The sequence below is a fragment of the Passer domesticus genome, chromosome 2 (genome assembly GCF_036417665.1).
Source record: "Passer domesticus isolate bPasDom1 chromosome 2, bPasDom1.hap1, whole genome shotgun sequence".
NCBI lineage: Eukaryota > Metazoa > Chordata > Aves > Passeriformes > Passeridae > Passer > Passer domesticus.
The window spans coordinates 75799064-75826493 of record NC_087475.1 but is presented as its reverse complement, the minus strand read 5'-3'; the positions used below and the strand labels follow the sequence as shown (position 1 = coordinate 75826493).

The window sequence follows — 27430 nt, the reverse complement described above, 5'->3', positions numbered from 1 at the left end:
AGTGGTTAAGCTACATAAGCATAGGTGTCCTGTGACATTGCAGATGCCCCAGGGTATTGCGCAGCCCCAAGATGGGTGTGCTGGCCAGCAGTTACTGAATATGAGCCAGCAGTAAACATCTGTCTGTGTAGCCATCTGAGTTTATATCAGCACTGGTGTGGCAGCAGGAGCAGGGCAGTGGCCGTCCCCCTGTACCTGCTGAGGTACTGCTGAGGCCACAGCTCCAATGCTGTGCTCAGCTCTGGGCCCCTCACTGCAGGAAAGACATGGAGGGGCTGGAGCGTGTCCAGGGAAGGGCAACAGAGCTGGGGAAGGGTCTGGAGCACAAGTGCTGTGAGGAGCAGCTGAGGGAGCTGGGGGTGTTCAGCCTGGAGAAAAGGAGGCTCAGGGGGACCTCATCACTCTCTGCAGCTGCCTGACAGCAGGGTGCAGCCAGGTGGGGTCAGGCTCTCCTCCCAGGTAACAAATGACAGAACAGAGAAAGGCCTTGAGTTACACCTGGGCAGGTTTAGTATGGATGTTAGGAAATGTTTCTTCATGGAAAGAATTGTCAAGCCTTGGAGCAGGCTTTCCAGGACAGTGGTTGTGTCACCATCCATGGAGGTATTTAAAAGTATGTGGTTTAGTGTGGACCTGGCCATACTGGGTTAGTGGTTGGACTTCATGGTCCTAGATCTAAATAATTCTTTGACTATATGATGTTTAACAGGTTCCTTTTGTGAAGAACTGACTTGAAATTCCATGCTTTGATTTGAAAAAGGGACATTTCCTATTTCTAATTTTATGGCATTTATTATTGGCAAACACAAATTGCCAATCTGTTTATACCTTCTTTTTGCTGGCTGCATTTGTCTAAAATCCATATATTTACATATACATATACAGTCTGATCCTGCACTATTTTGAATGAACTCTGTCCTTTTGAAGTATTTAGAAACATACAGCTTTCCATAAAAGGCAAATATTCTGTAATAACACTAAGGAGATCTGTCATCTGCCTCAGAGAGCTTGTGACCTCTTTTCAAAAATGTTGTTCTAAAGGAAATCACTGTTAATAGCATAAATGGAATACAGATCTATAGAAAAAAATGCAGTGCATATTTGAGCAGCATCTAGAGGACAACATCCCATTGAAAAAGAGAAGAGCATGAACAAAGACTCTATTTTAACACCTGCCTACCAGCTATCTAAGGATCTACAAGCCAGTGGATAAAGATCTGGTTTAGAGTCTGTTGGTTAACTGTAGAACAATTGGTGCAAGAAGGATAGGATAGATTCATTGAAAGATGTTCTTCCCCCTGGAAAGATAAACCACATTGTGAAGTGCTGAGAATGAACAGAACTGAAGACCCTTCAATGAACTTAAATATTTAATGACACATTTTATCTGCAATACAAAAATATTGGGTTGGACTCTGCTTGCCTTTGATGAATTAGCAGTTTACTCGCCCTTGCTTGATGATGGTAGAGTTTTGCCAATTAGTATCAGCTACAAGGCTGATGGAAGAAATCAAACTATTCTTTTTGTAGAAAATTAAGAACTCTACAGAAGATGTGTATGCCTTCATTTGAGAGCTGTTTTCAAATTCATTGTTTTGTAGGGTGATATATTTTTTCCTGCAGGTGATAACAGAAATCTGTGTTAAAATTTGTATTCCAGTTTAATTTTTCCTTTTGCATTTTTTGACTGTTTTCCTGCTTTTGCATAGGAGATGTGAATTTGGATTATCAGCTATTTTCTGAATGTTGCAAATTTTAATTTAAATTTCATTATGAAAGGAATTGAGTTCAGTGCCACAGAGTGCAATGAAGCGAATCCAATACAACACATTTATGAAATTTTACTTTTACCTCAGGGTTTTTAGACTCTCTTACTACACTGTTCTTAGATCATCCTCTAGGTCCTAAAAACTCTTTGAAAATATTGAGTTTTAAGGAGTACAAAATATTCATAATGTATGCAAGTGTGTTTAGTCACTAATATGGAATTCGTTAGTTTGTGTACTCAGCCATTGTTCTAAAAAGATATAAAGAACTGTTTGAAAGAAAGGCAACCATCCCTTCTGTTGAGAAGCCTCTGATGGGTGTACTAGTAGTAATAATTATTTGAATGATTTAGTGCTTTCCACCATCCATATCACATTAAGTCACTGCTGTGAAAGCTCTTCTGAGGTAGACAAACATTTCAGCAAATGTTGTCACAAGATTAAACAAATTAACCATACATGTTGAATTCCTTTAGAAATTGCAGGGTTTGCATCTACCCTTTGTCTTCCTTTGAACACTGCCCTGGATTTGTGTTTCCTCACTTGCTAGCATGGGAAGGCTCACTGATTATTGGCATCAGTCATAATGTATAAGGACAAAGATACACACAAAGAAAAGTAAGCAGTTGTTAAGAAACATTTAATATAATGAGTGCAAAAAAGCCATATGGATTTCACAATTATCAGCATCACAGCCAACAATTATCTGCAAACTATAGCAATAATTTAAGATTAGGTTACTTTGCATTATTCACTTTTATTAAATACAACTGGCAGCAAAGTAGATGATGAACCTGGTTTATTCATGTTACAGCTGTGTTTAGAAGTTCAAATGAGAATCAGAAGACCCCAGAGAAGAAGAAAAGTACTGGATACTGTTGCCTGTTCCACAGAAAATGTCTCAGTCGTAGTCTGTAAGAGGTTTCATGAGTCAACATACATGAGAAAGGATAAAGTAGCCTACACACTCAGATATGGCTCTTTTGATTCTTGCCTTAGACATCTCACTACTCACACTCTTAAAGTTTAGTATTTTTTTCTAGAATCCTTATCTTAGGAATCCTTCAATTTTTTAAATTGCTTTTTAGGCTTCCAGTAAAGCAGCTACAAATCCTTTGCTCACTTCATAAGGTTTCAAATCACTAAAAGCAATACAAATTTGATGGTTTGGTTTCTAACCATACATGCACACAGGGACATGGTAAACTCTTTACCCTCCAGACACTGAGCAAGTCTGAGACTAGCAGCATATTTACTGGGTACAACTACCATTTCTTTCCCTGAATACCTCTGTGTCTAACGCTTAGAGGCTTGTTGCTTACATGCTAGCAATCCTTGCTGTATTCATGAATATCTGCTGGTAAAATATGTTTTATAAGGTTGACTCAAAGCATACTAAATGACACTTTTAAAATCCCTTCATTGGGATTTATTTCTGGGTTCATCTATGAGATTAGAAAGTCCACACTGAAAATTAAACACAAACATTTAAGAGAAAACTACCATCTAGTTTTAAGATGGCCTGCTTTCATAGAAAGGTACTAACTTATCTTCTTAGTAATATACTCTACTCAAATGCTACTGAGGCAGAAAAAACTGAATATCCCATTATGTAAAAATGTCTAATTATGTTTGTTTTCTTTAAGTACATTCACCAGAGCTGAAAAAATTATCTCAGCATTAGGTCATTTCCCTCACATTCTGACACTGGAGGGAAAAAAGTTATAAAAACCTGGCCAGAATGACTTTGTCAAATACATAGCAAGGGCAGAAGGACAGCTGAACTTCTGCAACTTTCTTTTCAGCAAGTCTGTGTTTCAAGTGTCACACATATTGAGGTTGCAAGGACACTGCCTTGCAAAATTAGAAGAGAAAACCGCTCTGATGGTCATTTTCCCAAACAAGCTCTGCTTTGCTCGACCAACCTTCACTGAAAGACTACTGGCAGACATGGTTTCAGACTCTATACTACCAGGAGCATTGCTGACCTTTGAGAATCATGCTATGAGGTATTGTGGGCTTCTCGAGCCAGTGTCATAATGCCAATAGAGAAAAGGGAATCACCATGACAACACAGTCAGCAATAAAGTACAGATTTCTAGATGTGTGACTTGAACATTCTGTGAATCCCAAGGGACATTTGGGTTGGAGTTCAGGACTCACAGCATTTTATTTGCGTGAAGCAATGTTGTTTTCTTCTAGGAAACAACAACATGATACTATAAGAGGTATATATATTTTCACATTATGCCTTCATTGCATTGGTCTTCACCAAGACCAACCCTCAGGAATCTCTTACCAGGAGAGAGGTAAAGAACATTGGAAGGAAGACTTTGCTTGGCCATAGCACATTGGGTCAGAGACGTAACATCAGCAAGTCCATGGGCCCCGACAAGATACATCCATGAGTGCTGAGAGAGCTGATAAATACCAAAAATAGGGCACTCATAATTATCTTTGAAAGGCTGTGGTGATCAGGGGAGATACCTGAGGACTGGAAGAAAGCAAATATCATCCCAACTTTCCAAAAGAGCAAGAATATCCTCATAGGTCAATTCAGGAGGTGTGAACTGGATAGGCACATAGTGAGGTAGATTGAGAACTGGCTGAACAGCAGATTCCCAGAGGCACATAAATCAGTGACACAGGGTCTAACTGGAAGCCTGTCACCAGCAGTGTCCCCCAAAGTTCATTACTTGGCTCAGTATTGTTTAACTGAAATTATTTTGTATGAGTCAGTAGCTTTCATTAGGGCAACATCTAGCTCAATATAAAACAGGCAAAGCATTTGTCTGAACCACAGACAGAAACATAGAATAATTGAAGATGGCATAAGTATGTGTGACATACGGTCCTTTATATCATTCACAATCTGCTGAGAAGATTTGCATCTCACTGAACTTCACTCTTTCATGTTTATTGCTGAGATACACTCAAGACTCACTTCATATTAATTAAAAAAAAACCCCACAAAACAACCACCTTGTAAGATATAAAACCATTTGATCCTAAATCTGTGTCAGAAGCAGGTCAAATGCATGGCCCATAAAGCACCCATTTCTCGGTAGTGGTTAAACAGGAAACTGACTTCAGAAAGTGAGAAATTTGCATCATATGTAGCAAAAAGAGATTAGGTGATTCTTCCCTCTAACAACAGTTTGGTCTGTTTTGTTCTGGTTAACCAATACTTCTAACAAATGCATAATGCAATAAATTTAATTTCAATAGCACAACCCACAGAAATGAGCATTTGTTCTATGCTAGGTCATAAAGGATGAGATCTACTGAAATGTTTTGTAAAAGAAAACCATCTTCAGAATTTATAATTTGATTGTCACTGGCCTGTGAAGAAGACCTACAGATCTGTGGAGGCATTTAGTACAAGTACAATAGTAAAACACATAAACACTGGTTGGCAGTAAAGAAAAAAATCTTCAGATGTCATACAAGAACTGCAAAATCCCAACTCAGTACCACTGAAATACAAGACATCAATTTTGCAGACCATACAGGATAATTAATACTGAGTGATGAGGCATTTTTTAATGTGATTAGGAGACCTGATTTAATGGGATTTAAGAGATAATTGAGTCAAGTCAAATATGAGTTGTTTTGGTACCTTATTCATCACAGGGCAGTAAATCATCACACATGACGGGTACCTTAACAATGAACTGCATGGGATTTGTGTTAGAGTTCAGCTTTGAGGAAGGACTTTGTTTCAATGTGAACTCAAAACTCTTTTGCACTCTTTTTGTCCTTGGATGACACACTGGGGCAAGGCAACCTTCCATTTAGCATAGACCAGTCTAATCCACTGAGCCTTGCACTGCACCTATTCTAGAGTTACTTCAACACCTCCAAGCAATGGATTGCAATATAATTAATATTTTTTTAATGACAGATCTTTTTAGTTTTTATTGAACCTCTTCTAACTTGCACCAGTTAAGTACCTTTTCTCAACACTTTGTGTCATGAAGGTGTCATATTAGGTGTCAAACAGGACTATTATGCAGTTCATTCTATGCATTGACATTTCTCAGACAGGTGTGGCTTGAAGAATCAGATCAGATAGCACCACAGGTGAACACCACAGATGTTAAATCTCAAATGGATTTAGGGCTCTGAGTCTCCTTTAGACATTAGCCTCCTCCTATACTTTAGATACTTCATATTTCTTGGTTAGCAATCTCATGAACTCAAATAATAATAAAAATAATTATAGATAGGCACCAATCCACTAGATTCCCTTAAAAAAAAGAATTAAGATTCCTGTGACTGCTCTCATGTCATATTCTAATGTGGAGATCTATCTGAATCATTGATACTTGCTTATATACTTGGCGAAGCTGAGATTCTAACATGATTTGGAGAAGAAACCGAGATATAATTAAGATAGCAGTATTGTAATATTGTCATTGATTTATATTTATGGATTTCTGAGAATTGGAGGATTTTTAAATAAAATCCTTATAATGAAGTATTGGAAAAACTCTTTAGCAAAGTCTTTCCGGGGTTTGATGAAAAATACAGAAATATTTCAATAAAAAAATAATAGGAAAAATTTTGTCTTTATGTGAATCCATAGAGAATTCAACAACTAATGGATATTTTGTAGGAGAAAATAGGGAAAAAAGGTGATAGGCTTTCCTTCGATGATGAAAATTCTTAGATCTGGTGCAGAACATCGCAGCCATGCTCTTCAAAATAAATGGCTCTGTCCTGAGTTCTGCATGGAGCCCATGTGCCACAGGCTGAACTCTGCCTCCTGCCTAATCTGACTGCTCCAAGGACATGGCTGTTGGCTCACACCCCATGTTTTCATGCTGCTCTGTAATGGCCTGGATTTTGTGATTTGAAAGTGTCACACCGGAAGATTTGAGATCAGCCTCTAAATGACTCTCCATTTCCTTCCCATAAGAAAGACAAGATATGCATACATAATACACATGTATTTATATCTATTAATATCTACAGATATCTATATTTTTACCTGTAAACATACATAAAGATCTTCAATGTAAGGAAGACAATACAGAAAAGGCCCAGGGTATTTCCCCCATAAGACAACACAAAACAAAAGAACCAGCCAATTGTTCCCAAATCAGAAAATTGAATTTCCAGGTCAGCTGTAAACAGATGAGGCAGGTGATGGAGAGTTTCCCTTGTCTACAACTGCAAGAAGCCTCCAGCTGAGCTGCTTGTGGGAAAATGGCACAGTACAAATGGGGCTGTGTGTGCTTCTTCATTCTTATATCGATGGCAGTGATGAAGGTTGATGCAATATCTCAGGTACACAGAACAGTCTCACAGCACTCCCAGGTCTCACAGAATGAAAATGTTAATTTATTTTAAAATACTACTGATTCAGCCCCTCATACTGACATTTTAGAACACACAGGAATGCGTGTAATTAGTCTGACAAGCATCCAGGGAGGCTGTCCAGGATGGCCTGCAATGACAAGCAACACCAGTTTTCCAATCTATCCCCCCACTTGTAGTGTTAGGAGGGTATCAGTTGTGGATGAGTGTCAGGGATGTATCAGGAGCCAACCATCCTGCCTCTGTGAGCCATCAGGATGTAGTCACCATCTCTGATCGTGCTTGTCCTGAAGAACATAAGCAGTCATTTGGCAGGCTCTTGATGGCCTGCTCCTGTAGGTGTCAGCCATTTGTACAGTTCTCATCCTCACTATGTACTACACCTGCATTTATATTTCCTATCAATTGATACTGGTAGAAATATTTTTATTGCAATTTTCCACAACACTAGAAGATTTCTGGGCATATGTTTTCTAATATATTGCAGGCACTTTTATATGGGCTACATAAAAAAAAAAAAAAAAACCAAAAAACAAAACAAAAAAAAACCCCACCAAAATGTCAAAAAAAAGCTAGATGTATTTTTGATTCAGAAGTTTTCTTCTCAAGAGTCTTCAACGCTTCTAGTGTTGTTCTTTAGTATTTCAAAGATAATGATCATAAAATATTTCACTTTACTGCCATAGAATTAGAAATTAATTTCTAATTAGAAATTAGAACTAGATTACCATTTAGTTTTTTCTGTGCAGTCGTTTAATCTATGAATTCCAATCTGATCCAATCTTTATATTCTGTTTATTTTACAAGACAAGGATAAGATCGTGTACTGTCAGCACAATGGGCAATAAGTTACATACATTCCATGCATTTACAGAGGGCTGATCATTGTTTTTATTACTAAACCCATTGCTTTTTTTATACCCTACTTTGCTACAGGTGGACTTGATTGGTCCTTTACTTAAAACACCACCACCACTGGCTAATTAAGAAACCACCCTTTGGTAAACAAATCTCCATAACACATTCTACATGTTCACAATACCAGGTGCAGCAAGTTAAGATAAGAATTGTTTCTCATTCTTTTCTCTGATCTTCTCACAGTCTTTCCCATAAAAATGCCTGAGAAAGTTATCTGTTTCTCTCTGTGGCCAGAGAGCTGCTGCTACAGTGTGCTTTTTCAATTTCTTATTCTTTGTTACTCCCTTTACATAATCTCTTTTCAATCAAAAGAAACTCTTCAACCTAACTGGAAAAAGGTGTGATAGAAAGGGAAAGAGACTTGCCACTGACAGGACAGAGAGAAAGAACTCTGCCAAGTAATGGACAAAGTATTTCTTTTACATTTACATATTTTTTAAAATGCTGTTCTGGGGATTGTCATGCAGCGTTTATGCTTCAGAGTGGCAGCTGCATCTCTCCTGAGAGTAGTGGCACAGTGAGAATTAGTGAGAAGTTTAGTTGTACGTATCTTCTTTATGAGAAAATCAGGTTGTTTAATATAAAACTGAGCTGTGCAAAAATAAGGCAGACATTTTTACAGAGTTCATAGGAAGTTAATAGGAAGACACATTTTCTGCACAATTACATCAGACAGCATTTTTCATACAATGTTAAACACTGAAATGTACAAAAATCTTGACAAGACTTCTTTTCAGTTTTACATTTTTACCAAGACCAGAAGAAAAAATACTGCATGACAGGAAGAAAAAAAATCCTATTAAAATACTTTATTATTAGATCATTAAGATAATCTGCAAAGTTGTGTCAGAACCATTACAGCAATCATGCAAATCTGTCAATACATATAAGAATGTTAGCATTCAGAGATGGAAGAAATCATGTGAAATCTCTTCAAGCCTTTATGGTGGTTTGATTATTACCTTCTGCAGAAGCCCTGGCATGATGTCCAGTTTCAAATCCTATGGTTCACGCAAAACAAAAGAGTATTTTTTTAACAAGCACTAATAATGATTCCACAATAAACTGCCTGTCACAAGAATTTTCCACAATAAGTATTCCGTTGACCTAAACTGATGTATTTCAAATGCACCACCCCATCCTGCTATAACAGCATGTACATTAACTAGAGATAACATCTCTCTCTCTGAAATAAAGACTTGAAGGAATTTTAAAAAGTCATATAATAGATCGACTCATATTTTTGTATGGAACAAATCTATTCAGCTGGCAACACCAGCAGGTATAAATCTTCAGACAATGAACTAAATTACTCCCAGGAGACCTCGTTCTCTCTTACATTCTGTTTGCAAATGACCTGTCACCCAAACTGCTGATTCTCTGCATTTGTAAGCATTATAGTATCATTTTGCAGCTTCCATATCATAACTTCTTTACAGCAGGATCTCAGCATATTTTGTAGTTGTTAAGTAATTTAGCTTTGCAAAAATGATTTACTGCAAAGTGGAGAAGCCTTAAGAGTCTTCATTTTTTAAAGGTGAAACCTGAGGTGCAAACAGGCTAACCATAGCCTTTTCATGGAAAAGCTAAACATCTGCAGCTTTGAAAACAAGAACAATCTAAGTTCAGCAAATTCTATGGTCAGGACAATGATGAAGGAATTAAGAAGAGAGACAGCCATCATTAGAAGATTTGGAGAATGTTGGGTGGGTGTTTTTTTGAGCATTCAATTCCCATGTTACTCTAGAACAATACTGCTTTAACAGTGATTAGTTATACAGTATGTAACAAAAGATGTTCTGAGTGAAACCTGAAATATGTGAATAAGACTGCTCTGATATGGACTTAGACTTGTTAAGAAAGAAAGTAAATACTACTCAGGTAATAATTTATATTTATGCTACCATGCTACTTATATCACCAAGATGCTCATTACCAGAGTAATTAGGTGCATGTTCTTTTCCTCTTTGAGTTCAGCCCTGACAAGTGGGTGAAGTTTTGTGTACCCTGGGTAGCATCTTTTTAGCATTCTAAAGAGAGAAATTCAGACTGGTTGAGTGATTTGTAGAAGGTTACATTTTTTATGGGTAAAATAAAAAAAAACCTCTTCCCAAACAGAGGTACATATTGTCCCATTAAAAACTTTTTCAAGTGAAATTTTTCTAGTGATTTCTATAGCAAAGTAGGATTTCACCCAAAGTGGTTTTGATGATGTTTTACTGAGAATGATAACCAACAAAGCAGCAGTGTGGATACACAACAAGAGAGTAGAATGCAACTTCAGGGCATACAATAGGTCATGGAAAAAGGTATCCTTGCTCTTAAGGAAAGAAGCAAAATAATTTTATTGGTAGGAGAACAAATGGAGGTAAAGGGCATAATAAAAAGCTGAGAAGGTAAAGGGCATAATAAAAAGCAGAGAAGACCTAACACATAATATTCTCATGTTAGAATGAGGAATAGTACATCAAGGACTGCAATTAAAAAAGAAAAAAAAAGGATGCTAAAACAATCCGCTCCCTTTTTTTCTTTTTTTTGAAGTGCATAGTTGTGTTTTATCCAAAATAATTATGTTAATAATATCATGCTTATGTGTTAGTCTTGTAATGAACTGTGGGTTTTTGTGGAAATGGAGCTGCTGTAATGATTGCATCTATTATTATCTGGAAATGAGGAATGAGATTCATTTCATTTAGCTTTATAAGAGTTGGGCATCAAGTCTATTATCTGGACTCCCTTTGGAGTCAGTTGTCAGAGAAGCATTTCCCAATGTAAAGTGTCTAATGCAGTCAAGACTAATAGCCCTAGGACTTGCCTGTCCATTGGCATCGATTACAGCAAAAAACAGATTACCTTACTAGATACAGAATATTGACATGACTGAAGTTAGGTGATACTAATTTCACTTTAATAATATTTTCTCACATTAAATCTTCTTGAGATTAAGTCTTTGAAGTCTCTAACCGCTATTACGTTTACTTATAAATACTCACTTCAATGATTTTCAAGATCTCAACTAAGCATGTACCCAGAAGAAAATTTGAGCAGCGAGTTACCTTTTCCTTGCTTCCTTCAAGAATGATAATTTTTAAATAGTTCATTTTGTTCAAGTAGCAATTAGCAAGGCATTTTAACTACCTAAGATTGCCAGAGTAAACCTTTAATTATACTGGATAAAGAGATTTTGTCAGCCAAGTGGAGTTTTCCTAGAGAAGAGTAATGGGTACTGCCAGCATCTAGAACAAATGTTGCATTCCTGACTGATGCACCACATGGCAAAACCTTTATGAAATAACTGAATGTCATCTGCATAGCATTTACAGAATATAGAAATTTAATGAAAAAGCTTTCCTTTTCAAGAATACAAGCTAGGTCTAGTGAGCTCCGGTGGTCGTTAAATCTATGTCAGTCCCAGAATGCAAGGTTGCATGGATTGATTGTTCCATTACAAGATTTTCCTTTAGCTGTGTAATACTAGTTGCTGCAGCACCGAGAGTGTGAACAGAAACGCCTGTAGAAACAGAGATGATAAATTGTGCTAAATACACCACAACTTTGCTGCAGTTGAGGTTTCCTTTGGCCAAGATGCTGAAGAGTAAACATGATGCACTAAATCCATTTGCAAAGCTTTGGAAATAAAAAATAAATCCTAAAAGTATCCAGCTGCTGGCCTTCCTACATCCACTGCTGAAAGGTTCAGAATTTTGTTATTATTTGTATTTCCCCTCTAATCCACTCTGGTTATGCTATCTTTTGTCCAGAAAATTATATATATGCCCATGTACTTCATCACTTCTGGCTTTTTTACCTCCACCATCAGAACACGAGAGGCAGTTTGAGTATTTATATATTTTGTTGAGGTGCAGAACTGAAACAGTCCCGACTTTCAGAAATTTCACATGAATGTTGTTAGAGCCTGAAAAGTAGGAGACACAGAGTCTTAGCTTCATCTCTGGTCAGCCCTCTCCTCTTTTTTTTGTCCCTATTTCTTTTTATGGTGAAGGAAAAATGCAAGTAAAAGGACACTGCCTTTAAGAAACAAGGTTTCAATTTATCATCTTCTTAGGAGGTGAGGAGAAGGACCTATCTGTAATGTTTCTCTGATTCTTTGAAACATGGATGTGAAGCTAGCATCACTTATTTATTTGGGTCCAAGTAAGGTGTAAGGGCCAGCTGTGAGAGCTAGGTTTAACATTTTGACTTCACATGTCACTGTCCAAGAGACCCCTACTCCAATAGAGGAGCCAGTAGCCAACACAGTACTGTAAGAAAGAGATGAGAACTTTAAATAAAGAACTTTTTTTTTTGTTGTGACCTGTTCCTAAGGAATGTGTGCCAATGAGAATGTTTTGGCTGTTTGAACAGCAACAAACACAAAGAAAATACTGCCTGCTTGGGCCAACACTTGCTCTGAGAAAGAAGTACAATAAAAATAATTGACTATTTTTCTTGGATAATATAATCCTACAACAGTTAAAAAAAAAAAATCCTCATTTTTTCTCCCAGATTCACTTTTTCCCCAGAAAAGCAGAATTGCTGACCACTTACCAATGTGTGCCAGAAGGGTGGCTTGACGCTTTGTCGCCTGTGCCCAGAAAACAGTTTGGCAAGTTCTTGTGCCATTCTACAGCTTTGCTGGCCCTGCTCTTTCAGTGCACTCTGAGTGCTTTGACACACAGATGATGTGTGCAGTAAAAGGACATGGTGTAGGGTTTACTGCCTTTTACTGTTTCTTTTTCCTCCTTTTAAGGCAAATTGTTATCATGGCAGCAGCCACTTCCTCTCCTCAGCTCAGCATCCAAGAAGTCATTACCCTAAGCAAGCAGAAAGTATGGCAGCAATTACAAGATTATGTTTGTGGGAAGCTCTGCTAGGTGGATCTGGCCTGCACGATGATTCCTTTTTACCCAGTTGCTTAGGCTGCTCTCTGTGCTAAGAGATGAGCTCAGGTGCTTTTCTTGACTGGTCTCAGCATGTTCTGCTTTGCAATAACCTCCTTCATTATTTCTCGATTTTCCTCATTTATGAAATTGTGCATTTGCAAATTTGCTTGTTCTGCTGCTTTGCAGATTTGTAAACCTTTTTCCAAATTTAACTCAGTTTTTAGCAGATGCTCATGTACCTTCCCATTACTTCAGGTCACCTCCAAGTACGTGATCCCATGAATCGCAGAAAATAAAACTTTTAGGTTTCTTAAAGGAAAAAAAAAAGTTTTCTTCAAACAGCTCCACCGGTTTGCAGAATTCATGAATCTTGATTTTTATTTTAAAGTAAGAGAATGAAATATAAAACCAATATAAAATCTGTAGCCCAGGGCACTTCTGTACTAATTTGATGTACAAAAATAAAGGGGAAAAGAAGGAACAATGTAGACCCCAAAAGCAACTGGGCTGTTGACTTGAACTTTTATATTCTGTATAATCTACTCTTCAAAAGATAGTACAGGGTGAAGGAAAAACTGTGAGAGCTTTACATGCTCTGATTCTTTGGCATGGTGCTCCAGGGTACGGAGTAGGGGTCAAACCACCAGATGTAAGGGTGTAAAAAGTAGGAGGAGTCACTTCTTTCCAAAAGTCTCTAAGCAAGGACTTGCTTCTTTTAAGCAACAGAAATGAAGAATAAATTTATTATGCTGGGTCTTATCTTTCTGCTCTTCATCAAGGAGCCACAGAAGCAGAGCCAGACCCTAAGCAGAAAAGTTATTTAAAATAGATAGAAAAGCCAATCTTACACATACATGATACTGCTGCAGATGTTTTATGGCAGTTTCACATGAAAATGTGAAAAACACTGAGTCTCTTAAGATTAGACTACATTTGGGCATACTATTTTATAAGCTGCAGAACACAAAGCCCATTTAATTTTATGGTTAGGTTGAACAATGTGTAATCTTTATTTTACTTATGCTATACTTACTAATGAAATCTATCCAGCAAATAAGTCTGACTTGATTGCTTAATATTTTTCTATATTTGGATAATATTGTAATATTTCTAGCCTACCAATATTTTCCACAGTATTTTGCTGATTTTGTTACTTCCTTAATAGAAAATCAATGCAGTAAGTTCTCAAGAGTTATGATTATTTTCTTCCTTAGGGCAGCATAGAAAGATTAAAATTACTGTTTGAGAGAAGACTGAAGCTAGTAAAAATTTTTGGTTAATTTTTTCAATAGCAATGAAAGAAACAAGTTTGATCTAGAGGCCAGAATAATTTTCATATATGTGGTACAGTATCAATTTAGAACCATAATAGTGGTAGATGATGTTAGATAATAAAAATTCCCATGCATTTTAAAATAGCCATAAGGAAAAAAAAAACCAGAAAAGCATTTAAGTACACTCTGTTTCTCTAAAATACTGAAGATTTTTTTAGAAAACTTCAAGGTTTCTTAATTAAATATGAGTGCTCAAAAAAATGAAAGATATCATTAAATAAAAGTCATTTGAGGTATTATTGATTTCTTTTTTTTAAGCAAGAGTTTGAAACAGTGTTATTAAACCAAAATTATAATTTTGTACAGTTTTGTGATCTCAGTCCTGAAGCTTCAGTTTAAGACAATCAGCTGCATGTAATGGCATTTTCTTGAAATGCCATTTGACTAGGATTTTTTGGGATGCTTTTCAGAAATTGTTATTTCTAGGGAAAATCTGTAGTTGATTTCCAGGAGAGTTATTTTTAAACATAGCTCTGAAAAATATTAAAATATTTTCTTGGTTTTGCAATGAAAAATTATTTCAAGAAAGTTAAGTGGAAGAAATTATTTGAATATTTAAACAAATGCATGGGATCCATAGTGTAAGTGTTTATAAGCATGCAATGATTAAATCTATACATGAGTAAAGTTATTGAGGAAATGTGAAGTTTTTGTCATAAAAATGGAAATGCAAAGATACATTTCAGATCATAAAGAGATATCAGTTTTTTAGTGGTAAATGTTAAGAGATAACATAGGGTAATTGTCTATTTCTTTTCCAAAAAAGATGACCAGATGATTTTTGGACTTTAATAAAAGATAAATTAGTACAAGAAAAAAAATAAATTCTTTTAAGAATTTATATCTTTACAATGTTTGAGAATTTCAGAAGAGAAACTGATAGGATCAAAGTATGTCAATATAGATTTGACATTGCATGCAATCTTAAAAGCTATCCACAGTCATATAGGTTCCTTTCATATTTTTTGACCAAAACTTTATAATTCATATTTCCTTTTGGACATAGGACTGAAATTCTCTCTCACTCAATAGCCACATGATCATTAATAAAGTTAACTGCATCTGAAATAAACAGAATCATGCATTTATGAATATTTCTGTTTATTTATGTGTCCATATATTTTTCAGTGTGCACTACTTGAATGAACTCTCATTCCTCAACCCTTTTCTTCTCAAATGGGAGTGACTATACTCAACTGCCTCTAACTTTTAGCAAATTTCAAATTTAGCACTTCTGCTAAATAGTTAAATTCTTTTCATATCCTATTTTTTTCATTCCCAATTCATTTTACCACATTTTTAGAAACAAATATGCAACACATTCCTCAGCTTGAAAACTTTTATTTTGACAGATTCAATGTCAGTGAACTGTTTTAAAGATGCTTACTATTGTTAATGCTGCAGAGAACATAATACAAAAAAAAAGAAAAAAAAAAAGTAAGGCATATCTTTATGTCACTAAAAAGTAATTTTTTGTTGTTGTTCAAACATGTTATTATTTATAACTGTGCTCAGGGTTTTTTTAAAGATTCTACGCTGGTTACTCAAGGACAAGTTATACATCTTAAAATTGGCAGATAAATAGTATGCCCCTGAGTATTCCTTCTAAAATTAATTAGAAAATTAGAATGCAATTAAAGCTGAGAAAAAATAATAAATTAGATATTAAATAACTTCTTACACATATTTTCATTCTTCTTAAGTAACAGTGCTTTGCAGAGATGTAATTCTTTAATTCATCATTACAAAGCACTTAACGATGTTGCTTGGCCATCCTTAAATTTCTTGTATTTTTTGCCTACTGAATTCAATTAAGCTGTTACTCAATACCAAGAAGAATAACAGAACATGTGATTTAATATTTACATGCTGCAAATCAAGGTAAATAATGCATCATATGTATTTTATATACGACGATGTTGTGCTCTATCTGTGTATACCCAAAGCAATTTAAATAGGGCAGAGGTTATTAAGTTTCACAAGTGTATCTGATTTAAATGGAAGGACCATGGCTCACTGAATATCTCATTTTATATGATACCATAATTCAATGAGTGACCTCCAGCACCACTGATTTTTATAGACCTTGGACATGTTCAGCATTTCCTGGGTTTCCCAACTCTTTGCAAGATGGAGCCAGGAGGAAAAGCTCATAAAAGAGAAGTAAGTGTTATCTGTTTCACAGACCCAGTTTCTGAAAACAATTCAAGGAGGTGACTATGCCTCTAGGGTGCTGAAAATCCCTTTGCATACCATGACAGCAAAGAATTTGATTGCAAATCCAATAGCAGACCAGCACATGACCCAACTCCATCCTACAGCAAGCTGAAGCTACACTTGATAACATTTTCTTCAGCTTTTGCCAGAATGACAGGAAATTTAGTAAAGCATTTAGCTCCTCAAATTAAGACAATCAAAGGCTGAAATTGCAAGGCAGCTCCTACAGACAGTGATTTCAGTGGAGCAGTGTCAAAAGCTACAATTTTTAAGACAGAAAACTTGGCAGTATCTATACTGGTCGAGACACAGGGTAAAGGGCCAGATCATTTTCATCCATATCCTATCACTGCTTGGCTTGGTTTTTGATGTTGATACCTTCTATAAAAACACATTTCATTTATACTGAGATATTAATAATTTTGCCTTTCCTTAACAAGCCATGTAATTAACCTATTAGTCCTGTAAAATGACCAATAAAGTAAGCGCAGGAGGAAATTTGCTTGTTTCTAAAATTAATTGCTATATGTTATGTTACATTACACTTCTACAAATGAAGAATTCTTTTTCTGCAAAATTGGCAGTTGTCATTAGTTTACAGTTAGCTGGTTGGTTACACTTACAGTGAAGCCTGAAATAATGATTGCTTTAATAAACTCTCAACTCATATGCTTACGCATGTTTCAGTAGCATTTAACACTACTAAATGTTGGCACTATGCTTCAAAAAATAAAAAGTAAGCTTCAGCTCTTACTGACTTTTAATGTTTAGGGATTAGCATATTTACTCATCAAAATGAGGAGGTTTTTTAGAGAATAAGGATAAATTGCCAAAATATAGCAAGCCTAGGATACATTATGAGAGGTAGGTTTGTTTATACAATATCTGAGGCACTGACATATTATTTTAATGCATGAAGTAAGATGTTAGCTTTAGAAATCTTTTTACTAGTTTCCCACATTCATGATGAAAATTCATCTCTCTAGTAATGTCCAAAAAGATAAGTGATATCATTATACTAAATGTCACATTCATTACATGCAGGAAGGAGGGTACTGAAAAAGGTCAATTCGTCTGCAGGGTTCCACTTTTACTGTATATACCCAATTGTCATAATGTATAACGACTGCATTTTTTACAAATTGTCAAACAACTTTTATTCCCATCACACATTAAACATGAACTATGTTCAGGATGGGCTGCATACAAAACACTCTTTTCACTGTTAAGATGCGATTAAGAAGGTACAAAACCTCTCAGCCTTATCAAAACAGTCAAAGTTGTGTGCATATTGCTCTTCCAATACTTTTGCCATAACGACTGCATGCAATCATATGAAAGAGTGGGGTGTACTTTTTTAGTTGTATTAGCACCAATTATATTTACCAAAATGTTTTCTCCTGAGTTAAATTTCTGTTAGCCCAGCAATACAATAATTGTTTCTGAAGTTCTTTCACTCTGAAAAAATGACTTTCTGAATTCAGTCAACGATGTGAGTTTCTTTCATGAAGATTGTTTAAAATATGCTACTAACTAGTTGATACTTATGGTACATGCATATTCAGCAGTGCTATACAATTCTATTTTGGCTCACTGATTGGATGACTAGAAATTTTATAAATAAAGGATGGGGAAATCAGAGAGTTCTGAAGATAGCACATAGAATGGCATTTGTGAAATCACAAATATAGACATCAGCAGTACAGATATTTTCATGTTAGCTAGTTGTCAAGACTTTTTCACAGTGAGTGGAGTAAAATTGGCACTTTCAAAGCATGAGTCATCTCATCCTAAAATAGATGATTAAAATAGGTCAGATGAATCACTATGTATTGCTCTCTATTGACCTTGAAGAGAGCATTGGGTTACTAGCTAGTGTGTACACATATAAACTGCAGAACACATGAAGCTGGGTGAGAGGGAAACAACCCAGGATATGTCTGGAAACAATATTCTCACTACCAGATTTACGAGCAGGTATGAGAATAGTAGACTAATATTTCCTAAGGGGAAAAAAAAAAAAAAAGATTGTTTGCATCTTTACGGCAAATAAGCTAAAAGAGAGTATATGTGATTTAAAAGGATACCCTATATCTCTGTGTAAAGCATTTGGATATAAAAGTATTTTCCTGGCTCTAGAAGGTACATAAATACTTTGAAATATTATCATAGTGTTTCAGTACATCAAAACCATATATATTGAAATCAAATGTCTTTTGAGCCTCAACACCAAGACATAGTACAGTAAATGCTTCATTTGAGAAAATGCAACTACAAGATTTGAAATAAATTAATTTTGAAAATTCTGATTAGGTGATAAATAGCTTTGCAGTAATCTGCAAATTCTTCCAATGGAATTAAAATGTAAGCATGCAATGTAATACATGTACTGAGGTTTTGACTGAGGGATGTCATAACTGGCCCTTAAATTGTAACTACAAAATTCTTACACAGAATGCCTTAGCCTCTTCAAGCATCTCCTTCCATTAATTTACTGTTGTGCAGACTCCCACAAGGGCACTTTCTTGAAATCAAAATCCAAAAATCATTCATCCTGACATATCTGCACAGCTTTATCCCCAGACTATCAGAATAGAAAGAGTAAAGGCAGCATTATATGTCTGTGCTGTACCTTTTTTCATCTTCTTTTTCATGACCTTCAGGTAGACTTGAAGCCTGCATTCAATATAGATTGAGCTTTTTCTTGCTTTACTTCACCTTCAATTTACTTGCCATGATGTACTACATTGTTAACAGTATTTACTGCTTTGCTACAAATGAAGACCAAACTATTTCAAATCTGCCTGACTTTAATAGATCTTCTCCCCTCAGATTTAAACAAAACTGTGCTAAATCTGATTTTCCTAAGACAAACAATGCACTGTCAATTTTGTAAGTCAAAAGGTGTTAAATCCACTCATTACCTTTGAAACATAATCTTAAAGAGTCTAAAATGGATTGAGGCAACAGTGTTATTAATTTTTCAGTGGCTCTTTACTTCCAGGAATTGTATAACTATGGCAAATTCTACAAGTTTTCTGAGCTTGTGTATACATTAAAAAGATAAGTAGTGTAACTTTGTAACAACTCAGGAAAAACACATCAGAAAAATGGAATTTCTAGGTGTTCTGGTTTTGTCTGTGTTAAAGTAAATTTTCTTTCTAGTACCAGGTACAGGGATGTGGATGTGGGATTTAGTACTAGAATAATGTTGATAGCACCCTTATATTTTGGCTGTTGCTAAAGTGCTTAGTTTGAGCGAGGACTTTTCAGTTTCCCATGCTCTGCCAGTGAGGAGGGCAGGGGAAGCTGGGAGGCAGCACGGCCAGGCCAGCTGCCCCGAACTGGCCAGAGGGATATTCCGTAGCACAGAGCTCAGTGCATGAACTGGGGGGAGCTGGTCGGGAGGCACCGATCGCTGCTCGGGGACGGGCTGGGCATCAGTCAGTGGGTGGTAAACAACTGCACGGTGCATCGCTTGTCTCCCTTGGGGTTTATTCCTTTCTCTGTCTTTTTGTTGTCTCTCTTTTCATCATCATCATAACCATACCATCGTTATTATTGTATTTTATTTCAGTTGCTAAATTGTTCTTATTTCAATCCATTAGATTCACCTTTTTTTTTTTTCCAGATTCTTCTCACCATCCTACTGTGAAGAGGGGAGGGAGCAAGGAGCTGCATGGTACTTAGCATCCGGCTGGGCTTAAACCATGACGCTAGGTTAGAAAAGTGTTTACAAATTAGAATAAAATTTTCCAAATACATGTGAAGTTGAGAGAAAGTGAAAACATTTGATCTCCATATTTTCAGCTATTTTCTGGCTGAAAACAAAAAGAAAAAAAAAGAATATATAATCAGAAATGGTATTTCAGTTCTTAGAATTTCTGAAATCAGTTTTTTCATAAAGCAGTTAAAATTAAAAAAAAATATTTAAAAACCTTCTTCTTACAGAAATTATTGTCCTCGGTCCATGCTAGTTAGCTGTTTTGGTAATACAGGCTTAAAAAAGCCAAGCATAACAGCTAGATATAGGAATCCAGACTCATGTTTCATCGTAAGAATCTGAGTAAAACCTTTACCATATGTCCAGCATATCATCTTTCCCATGCATAACTTACGTGCAGTTTGAATAATATTATTGGATGCTGAAAAGTTTCTAGAGCATAGTGTATCAAATACTAATTCCTTATGTTAAGCCATGTTGTTTGCTGATAGTTTTGTAATCAATGGTTGGGAAGAAAATAAATTTGTCGAAACAATGGAGTATTCTATCAAAAGGAAAAATTAAGATATTTTATGTAATTTGTTTTTGACAACCAAACTGAAAAAATTAATGTGTTTCTAGGGTCTGGATATCTTTATCATAGAAGTTCAAAGTCCACTAAAATCAAAGGCAGTTTTTCTACAACCTCATTAAGTTTTTCGTTGAAATGTTGGTGTACCATTCTATGCCATTTCAATAATACCAGGGATTTGAGCAATCTAGAAATGAAATGAAAGAAAGAATGAAAATAATTATTTATCTGAGGAAATAGGCAAGATATCTTTGACAGAAAAAATCCTGACATACCCTCAAAGATTTATATGTCAGTGGGAAAACGGGCAATTTGAAATTAAAGAGACAAATATAATTTTTTTTTTGTCAAAAAACTACAAGAAGTACAGGAGATACATAATCCTGCACACTATACCTGTCAATTAAAAATAGCAACAGCATATTCTATTGCAGAAGTATTTCATAGCAAAAGAAATTCAAATCTGAATAGTTCCATGTATCCAACAATAGCAATAGCAATAATTTTTTTTTTTTTTTTTTTTGGTAAGAAAAGGAGCTAGTGTTTTGAAAGGAGGGCAAATAATTAGAACCAGCTCTGGAGGGTTCACATAATAATATTTAAAAAACAGCTGCACTTTAGTATCCACCTGGACTAAGCAGCAGTCACTGTAATTTAGGTTAAATGTCAATGAAAATTACAAGGTGGTATAAGCTTCATCACCGTTTCTGTGTTTAACATTTTAAACAGCAGCTCATTTGAACCTAAATAACAGTTTATCTATGCATGTTTCATTATAGAAGGAATGTAAAACACAGACCTAAAAGCCTTAGTTTTGACCTTGTGCAAAATCATTTCAGAGCTCTGTGGAAATGCTGGCATTGCGATACGGACTCCAAAAATGAGGTCAGTAAGGAGTCCCTATACCCCCACAGGTTATATTTTCAGAGAAGAAAAAACTAAAAGAAAGCAAAGAAACACTAAAGAGAAGAAATAATTGCATACAGTTAGCACTTTCCAAAGCTTTCCATTCCTAGAACTAACTTTGCATGATTTGACTCATCACCACACATCTGCCATTGAAGGAAATAATATCCACGGAACTACAGGAGGCATTTAGTGATTCAAAGGTAATAATAATATCCATGTAAAATTTCCTGGTTTTAAAGCCATGCAAGAGTGTTTTTCTGTGCAGGTGTTTTTTAGCTCCTTCCACCAAAGCAATTAAGTCTGACATCAAAGCAATTTTTTTCAGAAATACAAAGTATTAGCCAGAGGAGCAAGTAGATTCTGCCACAGCACTGTTCTGTCTGGATGAGTAGATGTTTTTCTCTATAACAACAAAGTCTATTCCAGAAAAATATATTCTCATGATAGAAATAAATTCTCCCTCTCTGCCCTCTTTTCACCTGCTCTCTCACTAAATCTCTCCTTCTCTCTGTAGCTCACCAGCTCCCTAATTTACCTCTCATTGTGCCATAGTTGATTGAGAAAAACACTTAAACTGATGCATTTCAACCACAGTCCTGCTTCTACACCCGTCAGCAAGCTCAGTAAATCAGTCAGCCTGCCCTCATCTTCTGGAACCACCTCAGTTCAGCTCCATACAAAATAGTTATTCCCCAGCTCCCACCACTTTTTCCTGCAATCTCTTCAGAGAACCTAAAGAATTCTTTTTATGTAATAAATCCAGAGAATAAACAAACAAATCACTTCATGGCATCAAAGAGTTTTTATCCTTTCTACCTAGGTAAGCAATTCATACCTCAGAAGATTTTCCCCCTCTATTTCTAGCATCTATTTCTACCTTTGGATCCACAGGGCTTGACAAAGACAGTCGACAGAGCTTTCCCAGCTGGAGTACAAAGTAATTTTATAGGCAATACCTAGTGAGTTTTTACTCTTTGGGACACATAAATTTACAATCTCTACTATCATGTTCTAAGATAGTAACATCCTGGTTTTGGATATTACTGTCAGGTGTGCACACTGGAGGGAGGGAGTAATGAACTTATCATTGTGCATTTCATACTGTCTTAATATAAAAAAAACTTTGAAATTATTTCACCTGAACAATTCCTGTTACTATGACTGTTTTAATCCCAGCTCAATGAAAAATATTTCTAAGAGAATTTCACTTTGCAGTTGTCTAGTCATCCAAAACACAGCTTTTCCAAGGACCTTGATGCACTGTTGTGTAAATATACGGTAATATTGATCCTGCTCCAGGCAGGGAAATGCACAGTGGGAAAGGAGGGCTTAGAACCAGGTGTTGTGGATTCCCCTCACATCCTGTCCTCCCTCTCTATACAAATGCATTCATCTGTGAGAGGCAGCAAGCCTTTCCCAAAAAGGGATATATCATTTTTTTTTAATATGCTTGGCTGGCAAGTAGAGTGTGTAAATAAGGAAGGTTGTATGCAGCTTTAAATATAGCAAAAGGTAGGAAGAAGCTGAGGTTAAGATCATTTTAGAGATTATAATAACATGATAAGCTTGATATTTATGGTACTACAAGGAAGTACTTTGGCTGGCTGGTGTATAGTTCAACTGTGCAGCTTGTGTGACCAGACAAATTCTGGATCTTCAGAGCAATGGTCATTTACTTGGTTTATATAGCCCAAGATCTTATCATGGAGGCTTCCCCGCACTCACAATCAATAAAGCTCCTTTGCTGTTTTTCATGCATTGCATATGCATGAAAATAGAGAAAGGAGAAGGAAAAGAGAAAGAAATATATGAGGGATCATCAAGAGTAACTGTTTTGGAAACAGAGATAAATACAGCCTCTTAAAAGTGATGCAGGAGCAGGTGTTGATTGTTGCACATGCATTCAGCATCAAAAGTCGCTGCTGAAGACTTTATATAAAAGATTTTTTTAGGCCTAAGAACATTGGTTTCCATAAGCTGGTTCAAGACTGGTCTCCTGTTCGTTTCTTATAGAAGTTTCTACTCCTTTATTATATATAGAAAATGAAAAAAAATAATGCAATGTATAAATGTTTACCAAATCAGGTCCTAAAAATATCTTTCCAGATCTCTTTTTATAAATACTCCACTGAAGAAGCAGACATATCAATTTTATAAATAATAGATGTATTAGGTTTCAAACTTATACAATGTGATGTGTACATAGGTCTTGTCGAAATTGCAGAAAATTTTGTCATTAACTCCAGTTTCCAAACAACTGCATGCTGAAAATATCAAATATATGCTCTTAATAGATCAGAGAAGAGTGAAGGAACACAAAAAAAACCCTGAAATATATATTTTTTAAAATCAATTGGCAAAGACGAGAGGACAAAATACCTGTCAAAACACGCTGAAGAAGGAAAGAAGAATCCATTCACAACTTTAAATCAAGCCACAGGTTTTTTTAGATCATGAATTCCAAAGAAGTTAATAGAATTTCTTTGATTCTAATTCATCTTTTGACATGTGCTGATTTGGCAGTTATTTGATTTCAAAGACTGATAATGTTTTCCTAGGAAAATAATATTTTTTTTCCTTATACCAGAAAAGCATATTCCTAACAATTTTTTTCCATGTTGCCATCATTTTAAATGATTGCACCATAGGTGTCCTATATGATCCATCACTTACTCAGACCTTGCAAGAGTAATAATTTATTCTACAGTCATCCAGAGACCTCTAATTATTTTGACTATATAACATCATGTGATTAAGATGTATAAAATGTAAGTGCTGCAAAAAATGTCTGAAAGAAGAGATACCTTTAATATCTGTATCCAAACTGTGTTATGCTAAGAAAGAACTGCACATACTTTACAAATTAATTTTTGGCTAAAGCGAAGATTTTTATCATCACTACCTTTTAAATATAAAAGGTTGTACTGATTTTTTAAAAATTTAATGTAATTTTAAGGTCTAAGTGAAATTTAGGAGTTATAGATAGTCTATTATTCCCTTTTAAAAAATGAAAAATTGCCACTGAAAAACGACAAAGGTAATAATCAAAGAACATTTGCACTGTGTGGTGTCAGATGTTAGCTTGTCCTGAATCAAACTATATCACATGAACCACCCCACTGGTTTTCTGTCAGTATTTTGTGCTGAAGTCACCTGTGATCCAAGAATCATTTCTAAAGAAAGAATGAGATTTCCTCTCCTATTTTTACATACCCACAAATCAGATGTTGCAGTGAGTCGCTCCAAGATGAATAAAGAAAATGGGGGAAAAGGTAAAATATATACATATGCTAAGGAGAGGTTCATCTGACCTATTTTAGACCTCTAGATATTTCTCCTTTCAGGCTACTTGCTGGACAGTAAATAAGCACACGGGAGAGATGCAGAGTCTAGGAATTTAGGCACTTCAACTAGGAATGTAAAAATGTGGCAGGGCTGCTGATGGGTCTCTAAGCCCCAAAGCTGGAGGAGTTCCAAATACTTCTAAATTTCAGGGAAGTTTAAAATAAATGAAAAAATAGGAAAAGTATATCTCTCAAATGAATGGAGCCCCTGAAGACAGGGGAAGGTCTGAGCTGAGCTGGTTGGTAAGCAGAGGTACCATGAGCTGTAGCACCTTTCTGTTCCCAACCTTATCCAAGGGCCTTTGGGGCAGAAATCTTCCTCACTCTGCACTTCTTACTGGTTTAAAACAGCAATTGTAGTCCATGACCAATTTGAAAACCACTATGATAAACAACCCTAATTTTAATTTTCCTACAGTTATTTTGAAATGTTTGATACAACTTTTGATACAAATTTGGTTATAACTGAGGACTACATTAATACTGTTCTTGTTCCATAGATGTATATATATGCTGCACTGGATAGCAAGAAACTGGGAAGAGTGTTGGGGTGACCCCATCACCAGAGTAAGATCTCATGTTATTTGCATGAGAGAAGGACAATTTAGGCTTAAATTTTTAAACACAACTATAAAATAAAAGTTGTGAACTCAGCACCTTTCATACTCTCTAAGTTTAAAATGACTTGACTTTCCAAAAATGATATAAAGAAGCTTGCACAATTCAGAACAGTTCTAAGCGTGTGATCAGTTTGATGTGCTTCCTACAACATTCATCTTTGAAGAGGCTGATTGCATACTTTGTAACATTTGTTAGTGTTGCACACCTTATGACATTGCAATTATATTTGCTAGGTCTTCATTAAACTTCTTTATGAAAAAAAAAACAGGGAAAGCAAATGTTCTAATTTTTGATTTTTCAGAATCCTTCATCCAGAAAAGCAGACCACTATTTTTAGAGAAAATTTTCAAAGCAAAAGAAAATATTTTTATTACCTTTTATAAATTCTGTAAATTGTGTACTTTGAAAATGCAATCCAACTCTTTACTTTTTAAATCCTTGTTTAGCACTACCTCATGGATGGCATGGAAACAGGAAAAGAACAGCATGGCAAGTTGCCTGTATCCAACACAGCTCTGAAACTCAAGCCAGCTATCATCTTCTTTCAGATGTAGAAGCCTTCTTTTTAGTAGTAACTATTGAAATACCAGCACTAAGTGTTCTGTTACTCTTCTCAATAAGGTAAAACATCCACTCCATTCTCAAATTTACTTGCAAAAATAAATCATCTATTCTGGGAAAGCCTATCCATATAATTATACATTTTTACACTGTCACAATATTGTGTATTGACCATGACTGTTCATTTAGCATATTTTTCATTCTCTGAATTGCTTTTTTGGCCATCTCACAGCTCTGTGAGAGTTTTTCTGAGTTGACACAGTACTCAAACTGGTAAATCTCAGTAATATTCTTCTGAGTAAATATGTCCATCAGATTAGACCCGGTCATTAACAGTCAGCAACTTTGGCAGCCTGCAAGCTAGTTTCATAGCAGTAATCACTGTTTCTAATTTGTGTTTGGTACAGTTTCCAGACTGTAAATTAACTTGTCAGATTCAAATGCTTCCCTAGTCTTTGTGACCCTTTCTGATACACTTTGAGAAATTGTTTCCATGTCTACTATCTCTTCTGACAGCGAGTTGAAGCAAGTCCCCCTTTCCAAGCACAATATGTCCCTTTTTTCCCCCACATTTCTTGCAAAAGTTAATTTTCTGCTGTAGATTTCATTGAGCATGAAAATAGTTTATGAAAGTGCTTTCTCTGATCCTATTTTTGGTAAACTACTTTGAAAAGTCCAAGATCAAATTTTCAGCAATGGTGATCTTCTGCAGGTTTCTGTGATTTCAAGCTCACCTGCATACAAATGAAATGCAGCCATCCTTCCTTCACCCTCATTATTATTTTTTTATCTTCTTCCCCCCACCTCAGTGCAGGTACAGGAGATGTATGTTTCTGTTAATACTTTAAAAAAAAAAAAAGCACTCTTAATTTCTGAGTGCCAGACTTATGCCAACTTGAGACCCCAAAATTTATGCTGCATTTTAAAATTTTGGCCCAAATATAACAGGCATAAAAAGCTAAAAGCATCAGAATAACCAATCCATATTGTAAGCATTGCCAGGGTTACTTCTTGCTCTGCAGCATCACAAGTGGACTATGAAAATAAAGTCAGAGGCTCAGTCAGATCATACGGAGCTCTTTGCCAGCATCACAGAAGCAAAGATGGATTGAGGTAAAGAAATAGAGAAGGTTTAACTTAGGTTTTTCACAGTATAGAAGAGTGTTTTATCATGTGGTGCTTGGTGTGATGCAGGGTGCAGTCAGACAAGACAGATTTAACCGGTCTAATGGCTTGCTGCTTCTGAAAGGCCACTGCTCT

At 35.8% G+C, this 27430-nt stretch overlaps 1 long non-coding RNA gene across 1 annotated transcript in view; it reads left to right on the top strand.

The window, feature by feature from the left end:
- Positions 1–20701, top strand: part of LOC135294298 (uncharacterized) — a 48548-nt gene extending 27847 nt beyond the window's left edge. The window contains exon 3 of the long non-coding RNA XR_010356418.1: positions 20072–20701. This is a non-coding gene — a long non-coding RNA (uncharacterized LOC135294298). The remainder of the gene's footprint in view (positions 1–20071) is intronic.
- The last annotated feature ends 6729 nt before the right edge of the window (positions 20702–27430 follow it).